This window comes from Propithecus coquereli, unplaced genomic scaffold (genome assembly GCF_000956105.1).
Source record: "Propithecus coquereli isolate 6110/MARCELLA unplaced genomic scaffold, Pcoq_1.0 Scaffold83, whole genome shotgun sequence".
NCBI lineage: Eukaryota > Metazoa > Chordata > Mammalia > Primates > Indriidae > Propithecus > Propithecus coquereli.
In genome coordinates this window covers 2,900,135-2,914,141 of record NW_012154507.1, presented here as the reverse complement: position 1 = coordinate 2,914,141, position 14,007 = coordinate 2,900,135, and the positions used below count along the sequence as shown (strand labels likewise).

The 14,007-nt window shown below is 38.0% G+C and overlaps 1 protein-coding gene and 1 pseudogene across 1 annotated transcript in view; one reads left to right on the top strand and one right to left on the bottom strand.

Annotated features, from left to right (window-relative positions):
* Positions 1 to 2,104, bottom strand: part of LOC105825839 — a 16,805-nt pseudogene extending 14,701 nt beyond the window's left edge.
* FBXO34 (F-box protein 34) overlaps positions 1 to 14,007 on the top strand; it is a 74,308-nt gene that overhangs the window by 14,647 nt on the left and 45,654 nt on the right. The gene's annotated exons all lie outside the window — the stretch shown is intronic.

The window sequence follows — 14,007 nt, the reverse complement described above, 5'->3', positions numbered from 1 at the left end:
AAAAAGAATCTATTTTTCATCACATGTAACAATAGGGTGTTGAAATGGGTCCTCTTTATGTCCTCACAACAAAGAAAGGCAAGCTTCTAGATGATTTCTGACACTCGTTTAATTCCTGCAGAACCCATCTATACAGCTTCTTTATCTTGCTGATTTGTTTCAAATGGTCCAGTATTGTTGGAATAGTAACGTTGAACCTTGCTGCTAATTCATGAGTAGGTTGAGATGGATTCAGTTCCACTACAACTTTCACTTCATCATCCACCTTGGTCTCAGGTCACCTACGTGGCTCATTTTTCAAGATTAAAATCACCACAGCAGAACTTCTCAAACTGTCAATGTACTGTGCATGAATCAGCCATATCCTTCCCAAACACTCCGTTGATATTTTTGAGCTGTCTGCACTGCATTGGTTCCACCACAGAACTCACATTCGAGAATAACACAAATTTTTGACTTATCCACGGTTTCACAAAAATTGCTCTAAAAAAAAAAATTTGAAAGATAATCACAAGCCAAACAGTACTTTTGAAAGAATGAGGATGTACCTTCACAATAAAAATAAGAAGTATAAAAGTGAAAGTGTTAGAGATAACAACTGTGTAATGTAGTACTTAAGGAAATAAAACATTTCATACTTGATAACCTAACACCGTGTGTAATAAACCCGTAAACCTAAGTAAGTTTTTCTCTGAGTTTTTTGAGCCACTCCAACAAATTAAACCCATAGAGAGGCCATGGAAACCTCAACTTGAAGCTAGTTGGTCCGAAGCTCTGGAGGCCTGAACATGGAACTGGTGTGTGTTGGGGGCAGTTTTGGGGACTGAGCCCTCACCCTGTTGGATCTGACGCTATCTCCAGGTAGATAGTGTCAGAATCGAATTAGAGGACACTTAGCTGGTGTCTGCTGCTTGGTGTGCATGGGGAAAACCTGTGACATTTGGTCACAGAAGTCATCTTCTGTGTTGATTGTGGTGGAGTTTAGAGGAAAGCACAGTTCGAGGAGTTTTTCCTAAAGCAGCATTTTTTCTGCAGCGTTAACAACGTCACCTTCATTGTTGTGTGCTGTGATTTGACTGCGACCTGTCACATGAAGTGAAGTGTGGAATTTTCCGTTTGTGGTGTCATGTCAGTGCTCAGAAAGTTTTGGATTTTGGAGCATTTTGGATTTCAGATTTTTGGACTAGGACTGCTCCATCTGTACTGTCAGCCAAAAGGTGTAAGTGATGTCTCCTTTATGGGTTTTAAATGTATTTATCTCTTAAGAGATTGTTTTTAATTAGGATGGATCAGTTGATATTTGGTGGCTTCTATCTTATGATCTGGATAGTCATTTTTTTTTTTTTTTTTGGATAGTCATTTTTTTGGCATTGCTTTCAAAAAGGAAAATCCAAAATTTTACGGATATTTCTGAAGTAAAGGAGTATTTTTTATTTTGTGTAATTTAATTATCAGTATTACATAGAAAAAAGTACATGAAAATTGAATAACATTATATACACTTATCACAGCTACACAAATATAGGCCAAGACTTGGATGATTGCAAAATTAAATGATCTGGTAAAAGTAGGTAGATTTTGAGAAACTCTTGTTACATTGTTTATGCCATGAAAAGGTAATAGAGTTTATATATGCATATTTTAAAATAATTTTGAAAATGATTCTAAGACTTACGGTCAGAAACCCTCATTTTATTTCAATTTCTAAAGTGATTCGTAGACTTTCAAATGATCCTATTTGTAACTCTTTAGAACCTGGACTCCTCTAGTAAGAAAAAAGCTTTATATGACTTCAGTTAATCAGAAGTCATATATGTTGGTCTCTTTAATTAATTAATTTATTTTTTTTTTTTTTTTTTTTTTTTTTTTTTAGGAAAAGGAAAGAGAAGTTTATTAATTTGCCAGCAAATGAAGAGGGCAGCAGACTAGTTGGTCTTTTTGATTTAACTAACCACCTTTGTGCTACCCTAAGAGCAGATAATGAGAAATTAAAAGATACATAGTCTATATTTCAAGCAGCAAAATGACAACCCCAGTGCTTCTCTTTTTGGTTTAAATGTTTTCTTGCTCCTGTTCTCAGCATTCTCCTTTACTTTTCCCCCATTCCGACATTTATTTTGGTCATTTTTGTATCTAGTGGTTCTTGGGTAATTAGTTCAATGTGGGATTGTCTTGAAACCAAAGTCTTATATAAATCTTCAAATCATTGAAATCTGCATATACCAAAATTTCAAAATAAATTTAAACTGTATATTTGTAGGATGAAAGAACAGTTTTTTTGAATAATGTGTTCACATGATTTGAAGTGTAAAAGGTACAAAAGATTTTCTCTTTGTTCTGTCTCTTGGGCACACTTTCCCCTTCTCTGGAAGCAACCCATGTTACTAGTTTCTTAACGTTCTAGTATATATTCTAGTCTCCCTACATTCTTTCTTTCTTTCTTTCTTTCCTTTCTTTCCTTTCTTTCCTTTCTTTCCTTTCTTTCCTTTCTTTCCTTTCTTTCCTTTCTTTCCTTTCTTTTTTTTAAATCAGAGACAGGGTCTTGCTCTGGCTTCCAGGTAGCTGAATACGTGGAGATTCTGGAGGGTGGTACGAGATTCTCAACTAGCTAGGACAATAGGTGCCCACCACCACACCCAGCTAACTTTTAAAATTATTTTTCTGTAGAGACAGGGTCTCACTACATTGCCCAGGCTGGTCTTGAACTCCTGGTCTCAAGTGGTCCTCCCACTTTGGCCTCCCAAAGTGTTGAGATTACAGGTGTGAGCCACTATGCCTGGCTGCTCTTAAACACACACATACATACACACACACACACACATATACACACACTTGTATATATGGTAGCATACTCTATAGACTGTTAATTAAACAGAAGATTTTTAAATTCTTTACATATTGGTATATGAAGAGTGTATTTGAGAGAGAAAACCTAAAATCACAATGACTTAAAAAAGTATTTTTTTTCTCTTATAAAAGTTCAGATAGGTGGTCTAGGGCTCATATAGCACTTGTGGTATTGTTCTTTTTCTTTTACTCTCTTTAAACTGAGGCATAACAAAGACAGTAAAGTGCACAGATATTAAGCTTACAGTCCAATGAGTTCTGGCAGTTGTATGTACCTATATAACAAATGCCACAGTCAAGATAGCCATGCAATCTATCATCATCCCCCCGCCCCCCCAATCACATTGCTGATTGTCTGGGCTTTTTCTACACTGTTAGTGCTGTGTTGCCTGTGTCCTCACTGACCTACCTGGCTCTCCAGCTATTGCAACGCATTCTGAGCAGGGGGATGCAAGGAGCAGATGCTACACCTAGCCTTTTTAAAGGAAGGTTTCTAGAAACTGCCACTTTACGGCACTTTGAATTATGTTTGATTTGCTAGAATTTAGTGTTACAGACCCATCTGAATGCAAGGGAGTATAGGAAACGTAGTTTTCACTGTGTTTTTTCTGTTACACACAATGCTGCAGTGAATAACCTTGTTCCTATGTTCTTTTGTGCAATAAATTCTTCGAAGTGGAACTCCTGGGTCAGAGTATTTGCAGTTGTACAGCACAACGATTTTTTCACATCCTTGCTGACACAGTTTTTATATTTGCTAATCTTCTAGGGTAGTTCTTAATTTGCCTGATAGGACATTTAGGTAGAGAGAGAGAGTACTTCTACCCTTAAGGTACCGACGATGCCTTGAAAACATGGATGACACAGGTAGCTAATGTAATGCTGAGTCTGGTGAAGCATGTTTTCATTTTATTTAGTCCAATCCTCAGGGGAGACTGATGGTTAAGGTTAGAAGAGAAGCTCTTTTACTCAAATACTTCACAGTTACCTGACAGCAAGACAAGGGAGTAATGTGTTTTTCAGGAATTATCTTTATGAAAAAGTAAGTTAGACTGGGCGTGGTGGCTCATGCCTATAATCCTAGCACTCCGGGAGGCTGAGTCAGGAGGATCACTTGAGCCCAGGAGTTTGAGGTTGCTGTGAGCTAGGCTGACGCCACGGCACTCTAGCCTGGACAGCACAATAAGACTCTGTCTCAAAAAAATAAAAAAAGTAAGTTAGGCTATAAGGTTAATGTAGCATTAATATTTCTTGTTCTGTTTTCTCTCACATACATTCCTTAACATGTAGAAATGTGTTTTCAATTAATCTTAAGAGTATCCTTTAACCTAATGGGGGAAAAGAAAGTAATCAATACTGGTTTTTTGGGGTGGGGAGGGCAAGGTCTCACTGTGTTGCCAAGGCTGAAGTATAGTGGCATAATTGTAGCTCACTGTAGCCTCGAACTCCTAGAGTCAAGCGATCCTTCTGCCTCAGCCTCCTGAGTAGCTGGGACTACAGGCATGCGCCCCCAAACCTGGCTAATGTTTAAGTTTTTTGTAGAGAAAGGGTTTTGCTGTGTTGGCCAGGCTGGTCTTGAACTCCTGGCCTTACAGGATCTTTCTACCTCAGCCTCCCAGAGTGCTGCAATTACAGGGTGAGCCAACTTCTGTACTTTTGAAATTGTCATTTCTTTAGGTAAAGAAACTTAAGAGCCAGATATCTGTGATCTAAAGATAGAGATTTTCAGATACTTTCGGTACAGTATCATTCCACTTATTTAGAGATCAAATTTGTGTAAATCTGTGCTATTTTTAAAAGAAAAAGCCGTGAAGGCACAATAAGCCAAAGAGCAGGAAAAAAATATTCCTTATACATATTAAATAGGCTTTGTAGTCAACCTCAGGCCCTTTCCTGAGGTCTTTATATAAGACTTAGAATAGAAACTGGTGCCTGTCATGTTCTTTTCTGTGTCCTTAGCACTGAGGGTATTATCTAGTACATGGTGGTTGTTCAGTAAACGTTTGTTGAATGAATGAATTTCTTTTTTGGTTAGCACAAATTTTTTGGGTGGGGGGAGAGGGATGCATTGTTAAGAAACTGACAACAATGGCTGACATGTTTGCTTATTTGTTAGGTAGTGGTGGTGGTGTTAATCAGCTAGGCATACGCTTGCCTTAGGATTTGCTTTGGCTGTTTCCTGTGCACACCTACCTTCCTCACCTCCTTGGAATCTTTTCTCACACATCACCTTCCTAAGGAAGTATACTGACCACCCTAGTTAAAACTGCCCCTCTTTCTCTGCACTTCCAACCTCCCTTCCCCAAGTCTGTTTCCCCCTTTGGCAGTACCTTCTTGAAGCATATTCTATTTTAACATATAATTTACTTATTATGACTATGATTTATTGTCTCACTGCCAGAATATTAATTCCTTGAAGGTTTTGTCATTTGTTCACTCTATTCCATGCCTAATAATGCTGAGAAAACATTTGTTGTGCGAATGAAGATAGGAAAGAATGTAAAATGAGAAATTTAGCTATGAAATAGTTTATGTTTTAATTGTATTTAAAAGTGTTATTTCCATTATTTTAAAAATAATTGAAAAATTTAAAATTTTTGCTTTTGGAACCCATTGTGTTCCACAGTGGTACCAAGGCAAACAAACCTGTGCTAAGTTTAAGGAGTGTATATTCTGTGGGCGGAAAAGGGACTGAGTTTTGGCTTGCTCAGATACATCATGTGTCTTCAAGCCTCTGGCATCTTTTTGGTGAAATTGTATCTTGTAGCTTTCAGTGGTGGTTTAATTAATGGTAAAGAGAATACAGATGCTCCTTGATGTAAGTCCCAGTAAACCCATCATACGTTGAAAAATTGTAAGTTAAAAATGCATTTACTACAACTGACTTACTGAACATCATAGCATAGCCTAGCGTACCTTAAATGTTCTCAGAACACTTACATTAGCCTACAGTTGGGCAAAATCTTCTAACACAGAGCCTATTTTATAATAAAGTATTGAATATCTTATGTAATTTATTGGATACTGTACTAAAAGTGAAAACAGATCAAAATTCCAAATTTGAAGTGTGGTTTCTACTGAATGTTTTACTTTTGCACCATGGTAAAGTTGAAAAATCTTACGGTTAGCCATCGTAAGTCAGGGACCTTCTGTGATTAAAAAAACCTCACTGTAGGTTTGAGTATGTTCCCCAGTGTGCAGATGGAACATCTGTTTCCTACTGAAGGTAGCTTTCCACAAAGTGAGGTGTGACAATATTAATAGCTTTATTTCTTTGTTACTGTGGACTAGGCCTTATGCTAAACACTTTATATGTATTATCTTATTTTATAAGATTATTTTAATCTTTATAATAACTCTAGGAGGTAAATATTCTTGCCCCTTTTTTCTCATGGAAAACTGAGTCTTACATTAAGGACCTCGCCTAGCTCTAGTAAGTGTTGGAGCTGGAATTCAGACTCGGGCAGTCTGACCTACAGAGGAGCTTCACTACGCAAAACACTTTCCTGGTGAAGAATGCTTAGAAGCAAAAAAGAAATTGGGAACAGCTTAGTGGAACACTAATGTCACAAAGACCTTTATGTTTTATTTGCTGTGTGTAGCTCCCCGTGACTTAACTAGGTTGAATGAGGCCACTGTGATTGAAGCAGTAATGATATGTTAAAGTTAACCAATGCTAATTTAAATAAAGTAAGTATATTTTCAATAAAGCCAGAGCTAGTTCCTAATTAGATCTTCTACTACTTAGGTCAGCTCAGTAACGATTTATTTAGCTTATCACGGGAAAAATTTGTATGCTCTTCGTTTATCTTCCTTAAAAATTAGATTTAGCATGAAGGCAAATGTTGTAACTGTCTAGCTGGATAGGAAGTATAATCTAGTGGCAGAGTAGAGAGGGGAGGACAGTGGATAGATTTTGCTCTTTCAGATTTTTAAAAGAAAACTTCCCCATAATTTATATGGAATTATACTAATGGAAACAGTCTTCCCCTGCCTACCATACAACGTAATTTTTAATTTAAAATTTTTATTAGAATATTCTGATGATTAAATGTGAATTACCTTTTCAACCTTAATTAGCAATTTGTCTCTTTTTTCTCATAATAGAGTATATTTTATTCTCCCTGCCAGGAACATATTTCTGTTCTGTTCTAAGGAGCCTCAGATTATACCTAGTTATCTCCAATATCGTACATTAATTTTAATTTCAGTTTTAAAACAATGGTGGTTTATGGGATAAGTTAGAATCTACAATTACAGGAAATTATGTGTAAGGATATATATTTATATGCTGAAGCCAGTAATGTGTTCTGTGTAGCAGAGGGTGTAGGATCCTACTGTGTAGACAGCTAGTAAACTATTTTATTTAAAAGTCTTAAAAGTGAGACATGAGGTACTTTGTTTGAGATATATTGAGACTTTTCTCTGGGTTGAGATGATTATTGGTGAGAGGGTCATTCCCTTCTAGAACTGTGATGAACACAGCATATTTATAAGTACTTTTCTTGATGCTTTCACCCACTTTTAGTGGATGAAAATACTGGAAAAAGGTTTTTCTTGTACAGCCTTCCCTCCACCCCCAAGTAGCCAGTAAAGCCTTCTTTCTGAAATGCATGTTATTGGTGGGGGAAAAATACAAATACAGTGGTTCAGAAGCACTTGTGAAAGTGGTAGTCCCCTCGCCTCACCCCTCCTCACCTCAGTTTTCTCTCTAGGGGAACCACTTCAGTTGTTTCTGTTTTTGATTCTTGTAGTGATAATCTCCCACATTAATATGCGTATACTTCAGTTTCTTGTTTCTTTTTATTTTTTCAGACAGCATCTTGCTCTGTTGCCTGGGGCTGTAGTGCAGTGGTGTCATCATAGCTCACTGTAACCTCAAACTCCTGGCCTCAAGAGATCCTCCTGCCTTAGCCTCCCAAGTAGCTGGGACTACAGGCGTGTGCCACCATGCCGGGCCAGTTTTTCTGTTTTTTGTGGAGACGGGGGTCTTCTCTTGCTCAGGGCAGTCTCAAACTCTGGCCTCAAGCGATCCTCCTACCTCAGCCTCCCAGAGTGCTAGGATTATAGTTGTGAGCATGCGCACTCTGCCCAGTTTCTTGGTTTGTCAATTTTAAGCATTCTCTGTTGACTTTCTGCGGTAATAGTCAAGATTCTACTCCCATATATCACCTGTCAAGAACTGAGAAAGTAGCCGGGTGTGGTGGCTCACGCCTGTAATCCTAGCACTCTGGGAGGCCAAGGCGGGTGGATTACTTGAGCTCAGGAGTTCGAAACCAGCCTGAGCAAGAGCGAGACCCCGTCTCTACTAAAAAAGAAAGAAATTAATCGGACAACTAAAAATATATAGAAAAAAATTAGCCAGGCGTGAGAAAGTTCTGAGATTTTTAAATTTAATTTACTTGGGAAGCTGAGGCAGAAGGATTGCTTGAGCCCAGGAGTTTGAGGTTGCTATGAGCTAGGCTGACGCCATGGCACTAACTCTAGCCTGGGCAAAAGAGTGAGACTCTGTCTCAAAAAAAAAAAAAAGAAAGAACTGAGAAAGTTCTGAGATTTTTAAATTTAATTTACTTTTTGTAGAGATCAAGTCTTGCTATGTTGCCCATGCTGGTTTCAAACTCCAGGCCTAATGCAATCCTCCCACTTCATCCTTCCAAAGTGCTGGGATTACAGGCTTGAGCCACTGCATCTAGCCTAAGGGGACTGAGATATTTACTTTACTTGAAAGCCAGCAGGGTAGCCTGCAACAGTTTAATGGATGCTGGTAGAAGACACAATTCTCCTGGGTCAGAGATAAAGTGCAATGTGTTACTCCCAGCAATAGCAGTAGCCAGAGTGTCAGCACTTACATACCGGTTTCCTGAGCCCTGATTCTCACAGGGCATTGCCAAGAGGGCCATGTAACGTCTGTTCACCTAGTGGTGAAGAAACCCTTGAGCTTAGGGATTCCAAAAATTTTAATATATTTAATTTAGCCGAATATATCCAAATCATTGTCATCTTGACATATACTCAGTATATTATAAAACTAGTTAGTAAGACATTTTACATGACTTCTAAGACTTCTCCCAAGTCTTAGAAATGTGGTGTGCACTTCACACCCACAGCATGACTCAGTTTGTATGAGGCACATATGAAGACAGTGTAGTTCTACCAAATATTTCATAATGTTCAATAAGCACACCTGCCCTTTGCTCTGGAGGAAGACATTACCTCTATCTTCTAAGGCTGTTTGTTATATGAACATCCTTGAAAATATTGTCCAAAACAGAGTAGCAACGCCTTGCTTGCAAGACCTGTAGAGAGGCCTGTGAAGACTTATTTTCCAACACCATTACCTCACTCTTTACCTTTTTTGTACAGTTACATCATTTTTAGCTCTCTAGTCACTTTGGTAATACTATATATATTGATTTTTATTTCACTAACAATGGATATCTTTTGACTGCTTCCTTTGTAAGAGGAGGTTTTTTTTAACTTAAACTTTCTGGTAACTTTATATATACAAGTGCTGTCCTGAAAATATCCAGCCATTGTTAATACAGTGAGAATGGTTTGTGCGACACCGATATAACCTGGCAGCCAAGGAGAGTGGGCTGGAATGTGCATGTGTGAACGATGACGACTTCACTGTACTAGTTAGTGGGACACTAGAGGCTGTTAAGTGAGCATGTGTGCTGTGTGGCCATTGCATTATAAGTGACTGAGCAAGTAGAGCAATGAATCTGCATCAGATTTTGTTAAGTTTGAACATTCCTCCGCAGAAACTATTTGGATGATTCAGAAGGCTTTCGGGGACGATGCAGTATACCAGAAATAAAAGTGTGGCACAAACGCTTCAAAGATGGTTGAGAATCTGTTGAAAGTGATCCATGTTTTGGAAGGGCTGCAACAAGCAGAACACCTGAAATGTTGAACATGTGCGGATTAGGTTAAGAGACGCTGGGAGAACGTATATCCCATTGAGCGTACTAATGACTCTTATAATAGTGAATATACAAAGGTGATTCTTTTAAATTTTAGAATTTGATTTAAATACTGTAAAGAGCACTTGTGCCAGTCACATTTAAGGTGTGGCCTTTTCTTTTTGGTAAAGCAGTATTTGTAAGGTGAGATGACAGTTGATTAGAAGTTGTAAACCAGATTCCTTGGTATTGCAGTGAACTACTCTTCACATAATGAAAAAGGAGAAGCAGCTCTGTTAAAGGAAACATTAAAAATAATCTTCTGTATTAACATTATCTAGTATTGGTGGCTTTATTTTCTTAAATATGAAGATAGTGAAGTTCCACCGTTTTCTCCATGGAATGAGGCATTACTGTGTTAATGTCCTTTGGTAGATCTTGAGCTAGAAAATACCTAGCACAGTACCAAGAATGGAAGAAATATTTGAATGTTAGTTTCCTTTTTTATAAGTATGGCCATAATTAATTTTGAAACTCTTCTGTCTTTAGTAGAAAGTTTTAGGTACAAGGCAGGTGGCCAGGGATGCCATACCCAGTCTAAAGGGTTAGGTTGGGGTCAAGGACAAGTCTAGGAGAATGAGCCAGAGTTTACAATCTGAGTCTCTTGGTCAGGACAGGCTATAGAACAATTGGTTAGAATAGGTGAGTCATGTCACATGTATCCACACCAGAATACACTATTTCTTGACCCTCTCCCCACGCCTACTCCTCCGACCCCTGTCTAGCAGATAGTACAATTTAGAAAATAGGCATTGGATCAGTTCTAGGACTATAGGAAGAATAGTAATGGGATTACAGGAGGACAGAGCAGCAGAGGGGCCACTGGGAGCTGGGACAAAGCAAGGAGGCTCTCCAAAAAATGTAAATATAATTCCAGCAGCAAGGAAGGGTGAAGTAGTTGCAAAGTTACATGCATGAAGTCTAACGAGAACAAAAATAAGGGAGTAATTCCTGGCTCCTTAAATGATAGTTTCTTTCATGAGACCTCAAAACAGTTTACTGGTAAGAGTATTCTAATTAAACCTCCAGGTTTGAATAGCAGGATATCACATGGAGATGATTTTTAGAATTTATTTCTCTATCAGCTAGAATTAGTTATTTGGACCTGGATAATACTATCTGTTAATTTGCCTGTGTCTGGTTGTACAGGAAATTTGTACTATGTTAGGCTAGTTAACAGGATAGAAATTTAAATGCCTTTGCTCCCATCAAGTGATTCTGTAGTATCTTGTTTGTGCAGAAAATGTTGAGATACAGGAGTCTCCTCAAGAAAACTCCCTTTAGTAGTTGTTTTTCTCATGGCCAGCAGTGGGTCTGAATACTCTGTCTAGAATAGGCTTTATAATTAGAAAGTAGTGCTAAATGGTTACTTATTAGATATGGGAAACAAATTTTATGGTGTTTCCTGGGGTTAAAGAAGAATTGATTAAAGGCTAAGAAATTGTTTTTTCTTTGGAAAAATCCCTTTTTAAATCCAATTTAAGTAGTTTTGGGGCAAGTGCAGCAAAGAATAAGGGACTTGCCTTTGATTTGAGCTAGATGTGTTTCCTATTTCTGATGAATAATGGAAGTAGTAAAGAGGCTAAGAGTTGTCAGGGCTTGTAAAGAGATCATGGAATTGAATAGTGTGGATGGATCTAAGGGAATTAAGTCTTGCTACCAGTGTTTGCCTCCCTGGGATCCTTAATTTAAGCAAACATAGTTCATCCTCTGGAATATACTCTGAAAACAAAATAGTGTGTTTTCATATGCATTAATTTCTAGGGCTCTTTGCAGATATTTTAAGCATAGGCTATTCATCCTTTAAATTTTGTGTAGTCCCACTATGTCTTAGTAACATTTCTGGAACTGTCCCAGCTATGAAAAAAGATTATGGAAGAATGATCACCAATTTTTATTTGCTTTGAACAAAGTAGACAGGATCACTCTGCATAATTATAGTACCACCTAGGTACTGTGCTAAGCAGTCTAATCCTCACCGTGACGCTGTGAAATAGTGACCTGCCCAAGGGCTACTCCTAGAGTGGAATCTAGGCTTTATAGGAATTGAGATGATATTTTGCTTAACTCTTTGGGAGGCGAGAGAGTCTTTTCTGTGTAAATTACTATATCAAAACTAAGATCATGAAATCATAATTTATGAAGTAGATTAACTTTTACCAAATGTCACAAATTAGAATTTAGTAGCTAGGACAACTCCCATCTCCACGGGGAGCTAAACTTGGAAGTAGAATCTGCAGTTTGTAGATGTTAGCCTGTGGAGGGCTGTTAGGAAGAGAAGAATTTGGATCCCCTTCTCTTTTTTTTTTTTTTTTTAAACAATAGAGATTTATTTTCTCACAGTTCTGGAGTCTAGAAGTCTAAGATCAAGTTGAGTTCAGGGTTGGTTTCTTCGGAGGCTGATGGCCGTCCTCACATCGTGTCCTCACAGGATCATCCCTTGGTTTGTCCCTTTATCTGTTTTTATAGTTGTGAAGTTTCTGGGAATTTTGAAGCCATAGGGACATGCTTTGTTTTTTTTAAATCCCCTTAATTTCCTTCTTCCTCATCTTGCTTCCCACCCACCCCTCCACTAAAAACAATCACTTTTGTGAAAGAGGGATTAAGGATTCATGAACTCAGCAAGTCTTTCTCCTACCTTATTCTAGGCTCCTCTTGGTGTCCTTTGTAAGTTCCTTACCTGCTAACTATTGTAGTTCTTTCTGTAGGGCTTTGTTCTAGGTCATTGGTTCTCTAAGAATGGTTCCCCAGACCAGCAACATCAACTTCACCTGGTAGCTTGTTAGAAATGAAAATTATCAGGCTCCACCTGGACCTAAAGAATCAGAAACTCTTGGGATGGGACCTAGTCATCTGTGTTTTGATTTTTGCTGAAAGTTGAAACCCGATGTTTTAAGGCATTCTTGCTCTGTTTGCTCCTTAGGTATTTCATTTGTTAGCATGGGTTGAGTTATTACCATCTTATGTGCCCATAATCTTCACGTTTATCTCTTTGGTCCAGTTCTTCTGAGGACCAGGCCCATAGATCCATCTGCCTGTTATTCATCTTGACTTTGATGTCTCATAGTTTCTCCAGCTTAACTTGTCCAACACTGAACTCAAAAATTCTCTCAACCACCCTTTCTTAGGCTCAGTAAAAGGCATTACCATCTACCAAGATGTTCAAGATAGAAACCAAAGCTTGGTTCATTCAATTGCACAAGTACTAATAAGTTCTAAGTATATTGCACTGTACTGGCTCAGACTGTGTACACATACATACAGACACACAAAAATAGTGATAATTTTAATTACATAATGAGTAAATGTAATGAATAATCCAAGTTAAGTGTGAGACAGGTTATGTCTTTTAGGAAGTCTAAATTCTCAGAACTGTGTGCCTTGCTGAGTATGATTCCAGAGCTTAAAGGCTAAGTATAGCCGACCCTTTAACATGGGTTTGAACTGCACAGTTCCACTTCTGCATGGATTTTTTCAACAAAATGTGGATTGAAAATACAATATTCATGGGGTGCAAAACCTGTGTATACAGAGGGCTGACTTATTATGTATTGGGTTCTGCAGGACTGACTGTGGTACTTGAATATGAGTGGATTTTGGTATATGTGGAGGTCCAATTCCCCACATATACCAAAGGATGACTATAGTATAAACACGGCCTCTTAAGTACGTCATGTAGTGCTCAACCAAAGAAACTTGTGTATAAATATATAGTGTATTTGATTACTATACAGGATTGAATATACAAACTATATCTGTTGTAATTGATAGGCAATTTCCAGGAAAGGGTTGGTGAAGTGTCATTTGTAAAATGGGGATAATAACCATCCGAACCTCAAGTTGTTATTAAGTGCAGTGATATATTTAAGGACTTAGAGTAAGCAGCAGTGCCTGGCACATAGGTGAAGGTTCTATAAATATAAGTTGTGGTATTACAGTCTCTTCCCCCTTGTCACTCCAGCCGTTCTTGAATTCTCTTAGCTACAAGTAGCTATTCAGATGTGCCATGCACTGTCTGTCATGCTTTAAAACGCTTATGCATCGGGTCTTCACTTAACCCTGCCCTGTTTCTCTAGATTAGGTTATGATTCCATTTATTTGTTTCCTTAATACCCTGTAATTCACAGTACTTTATAAACATAATTACTGTTATTTTTAATAACAGCTTTATTGAAATATAATTCACATACCACAC